This window comes from Desmodus rotundus, chromosome 13 (assembly GCF_022682495.2).
Source record: "Desmodus rotundus isolate HL8 chromosome 13, HLdesRot8A.1, whole genome shotgun sequence".
Lineage (NCBI taxonomy): Eukaryota > Metazoa > Chordata > Mammalia > Chiroptera > Phyllostomidae > Desmodus > Desmodus rotundus.
The window spans coordinates 3,738,809-3,743,413 of record NC_071399.1 but is presented as its reverse complement, the minus strand read 5'-3'; positions in this window follow the sequence as shown (position 1 = coordinate 3,743,413).

The window sequence follows — 4,605 nt, the reverse complement described above, 5'->3', positions numbered from 1 at the left end:
CCCTGAGATTCTGTGGGAACGTCAGAGAGTGAAGGAAGCCTTCTCAACCTTTCAACACAGTTGAACTTTTATAACAATGTTTGCCATAGCTCTCTACTCCCTACTTTGCTGACCGGGCATCCTTTCAGCTAATGGGTAGAGAAGAAAACAACTTTTAACGGAAGTCACAAACAAGTTCTTTTTCTATAGATTGTTTGTCTAACTTCTTTTATGCCAAGTGAGGAACAAACTCCATTAGGAACGCTGGAATCTAGGTCTAGATTTGTCTTGAGGTGAACTTCAGTATCTCAGCTAAAAAAGGGTATGTGAGAAATATCTCTTTCTTATCTCTACATGGAATTGGTCTGAAGAAGTTTTTAGCTTATATATGAGAGCTTTCCTTTCGCGTACATATTGGTACTATAGTGCATTAATTCAAATATAAATTTGATATCTTTGTCTGATATACAAAATTCACAGGCGCATACTCATAACATTTTCCAGAAACTATTAAAAATGCCCCAAATCAATTGTAAATCCTCAAAGCAATCACTGATCCCAAAAATCAACCATAAGGATACCTGTGCCATATGAATATTGAAGACTTTGGAGAAGTCATATATACTTCCGATCTATAATTCCAAAAAGACTTCAAATGCAACTAACCTGGAGACAATTATGTATTCGTTTCATATTAACTTACAAGTGGCTGGTCTTGGACCCTCCCACAGGACATGTATTAATGAAGACACGGATGTGGAAGGGGGTGGCCTTTGATACGTATAAAGAATATCACACAGAAAGGAAACCAGGGGAATGTGCTTTCACCCAGAGAACTGCTGTAGACATCATCATCACTCCGTGTAGCCTGTGCTTTCAGCCACAGTGGTGTAGACTTCATCCAGGTGATTGGCGACAGAAGATTCTGGTGCATTCCAGTCCTGGACCACCTCACTGCGACATGTGGAGTTGAGACTCTGTCATTAAACCTTGTCCTTCTTGTTCAGACACTGACTGTGTGGCCACTGTCACCCTTTACGTGGCTTGCTAATGTCACTCTGGAACCCTGCTGTTGGCTGCATCCCCACAGTACCGTGACTGCCAAACTGTATTCCCAGCGGGTAAGACTTAGTTCAGACAAGTATCTTCCAATAAAGGAAAGCAGTTCAGTCTTTTAAGTGCTTCAAGATACTATGTCAAAGTCACCATAAATTACACTCTGATTCATTGATGACTCAGCTGCTCCAGGCTTAGGCAATGCATCGATTCTAGTATTTTTAAAGGTTTTGCTCCAGCTCAAAGTTCCAATGTGGGGTCTCTTAATTAGTAGGTTTCCCAAAGTGTCCTCTTTGCTCCAAAAAGGATGCATCTAAAATTAAAATGTAGTGATTATGTAATAATCCAGATGTAAAATCTAACTTCTGTCACTTTAAGACTTAATCGGAATCCTGAGGCTCCTACAGAGAGTTCTAATAAGGATCTCGTGGTTGATGATGGTTCACTCCACTCCTGTTGCTAGTTGCTCAATGCTTGTTTTGGAAGCACTAGGCAATTTGCAAATCATCAAATTCTTAAGTTGGCGAAACTTTCAAACCGGCCTTTTTTTTTTGGTCCCTGCATTGTAGGTATTTACCCTAGTCACCTTGTGTTACATATGGACGGCAAAAACGACCTGGACATAGTAAAATCTCTGCCAAAACTTTTGCCATGTGAGGCTGATTCCATCTGTGCTTCATTAAACATTAATAGTGAGTGCTGCTGTGCTGGAAGCGTAAAGTCTATGCAGGCGACCTTTCTCCTACTACCCCTTGTATCTACCTGTACGTGTGGGCTGGGAAGCAGCTAATGTCTCTGTGTAGGGTTTTATGGGATTTGAACCACTCTTCTAATTTGAGTGACACAGCTCACTTGTACGGGGCATTGCATATACTCTAGGACCTCTGCGGTGCTTTCTTATATATACACAAACTTTTAAATGATCAAGTAACTTAGTCTTGTCTTTTGGGGATGGTTCTGAAAATGGTGTGGTTCCCTTATTTCTTACACCTTAATTCCCAATGATATGTATTCATTAAATAATACAAATACATTCTAAATTGAGAAAATGTAAAGTGGAATCGAAGTAAAAACTACACAAGTACAACTAATATATGAAATAAGGCATTTTCATGATTATTGCATAGTCTTTTCCTGCAAGGATTTTCTCTTCTTTTTTTAAATATATTTTATTGATTATGCTATTACAATTGTCCCATTTTCCCCCCTTGATTCCCCTCCATCCTGCACACCCCTCCCACCCACATTCCCCTCCTTTAGTTCATGTCCATGGGTCATACATATAAGTTCTTTGGCTTCTACATTTCTGATACTATTCTTACCCTCCCCCTGTCTATTTTCTACCTACCATTTATGCTGCTTATGCTCTGTACCTTTCCCCCTCTCTCCCCCTCCCACTCCACCACTGATAACCCTCCATGTGATCTCCATTTCTGTGATTCTGTTCCTGTTCTAGTTGATTGCTTAGTTCATTTTTGTTTTTGTTTTTGTTTAGGTTCAGTTGTTAATATCTGTGAGTTTGTTGTCATTTTACTGTTCATATTTTTTATCTCCTTTTTCTTAGATAAGTCCCTTTAACATTTCATACAATAAGGGCTAGGTGATGATGAACTCCTTTAACTTTAACTTGACCTTATCTGGAAAGCACTTTATCTGCCCTTCCATTCTAAATGATAGCTTTGCTGGATAGACTAATCTTGGATGTAGGTCCTTGCCTTTCATGACCTCAAATACTTCTTTCCAGTCCCTTCTTGCCTGCAAGGTTTCTCTTGAGAAATCAGCTGATAGTCTTATGGGCACTCCTTTGTAGGTAACTGTCTCCTTTTCTCTTGCTGCTTTTAAGATTCTCTCCTTATCTTTAATCTTGGGTAATGTGATCATGATGTGCCTTGGTGTATTCCTCCTTGGGTCCAACTTCTTTAGGACTCTCTGAGCTTCCTGGACTTCCTGGAAGTCTATTTCCTTTGCCAGATTGGGGGAAGTTCTCCTTCATTATTTGTTCAAATAAGTTTTCAATGTCTTGCTCTTCCTCTTCTCCTTCTGGCACCCCTATGATTTGGATGTTCGAACGTTTAAAGATGTCCTGGAGGTTCCTAAGCCTCTCCTCATTTTTTTGAATTCTTGTTTCTTCGTTCTCTTCTGGTTGAATGTTTCTTTCTTCATTCTAGTCCAAACTATTGATTTGAGTCCTGTTTTCCTTTCCATCACTGTTGGTTCCTTGTACATTTTCCTTTATTTCACTTTTCATAGCCTTTACTTTTTCCTCTAATTTGCAACCCATATTCAACCAATTCTGTGAGCATCCTGATTACCAGTGTTTTGAATCTGCATCTGACAAGTTGTCTATCTCTTTGTCACTTAGTTGCATTTTTTCTGGAGCTTTGATTTCTTCTTTCATTTGGGCCTTTTTTTTTTTTTTTTTTTTTTTGTCTTGGCCCATCTGTTACATAGTAAGGGGCAGTGCTTTAGGTATTCGTGAGGGCGGGGCAACCCACGTCACTGTGTTGTGACTCTGTATCTGGGGGAGGGGTCAAAGAGGGAATAATGCTGCTTGCTCCACTCTCTGCCAGTTTTCAGTCACTTCTGCTGCTACCCACAGGCAATTGGGGCTTTCTGGTGTTGATTCCCAGGTGGGTGGGCTTGTGCACCTTCTAGGACCCTGTGGGTCTCTCCAATGAACTCTCCTGTGAGGCTGGGAGTTTCTCCCACTGCCTCAACCCCTACAGGTGTTTTCAGTCAGAGGTTTTGAGGCTTTATTTCCTCTCACTGCAACCCTGGGTTGTGTGGTCTGTCTCACTCCCCAGTTGTTCCTCCTGGTTTATCTGCACTCAAATGTGAGACCTCCCACTCCACCAGCTGCCCGCCTCACCTAGTCCTCCAGCCACTGCCTTTCGGTGAGTCCTCTCTGCCCGACTCCTGGTCTGGGTGAGTGTTTCTTCTTTAACTCCTTGGTTGTCAGACTTTCATGCAGTTGGATTTTCTGGCAGTTTTTTGTTTTTTAATTTGTTGTTGTCCTTCTTTTGGTTGTGTGAGGAGGCACAGTGTGTCTACCCATGCCTCCGTCTTAGCTGGAAGTCCCCAAGAATCTGATTTTCTCTTATTAGCCATCTGTGGAACTCTCTCACCTAATCACCTTAATGACTAAAGGTACATGCACTCAGAGTGGTTGATCATCTCAGATCTAGTCAATGACTATGCAGCAGAACAGCTCATAGTTCATAAGAAGCTATGAGGCACTAGTGTGACCCAAACTCAACAGAGAAGCAGGTGTCAGGGGCTCTAGTGGTGTTCTCCACCAACTACTTGGGTGAGCTCCGATAAACCACTTTAATTCTCTGGGCTCTATAATAAAAGGAGTTAAACCTAATCATGGAGATTTTAGTGCATATCCAAAAATAAACAAATAGATTAATAGAATAAATAGAGGGCATGCAAACAGGCCCTAATAACTGCATACATTTATTTTGTGAATAAAGTAGTATTTCATAACAAGGCAGGAAATATGGTATTTCACAAATTATGGTTGGGTTATTGATACACTCTTAGGAATAGTTAATTGTACCTCTAGCT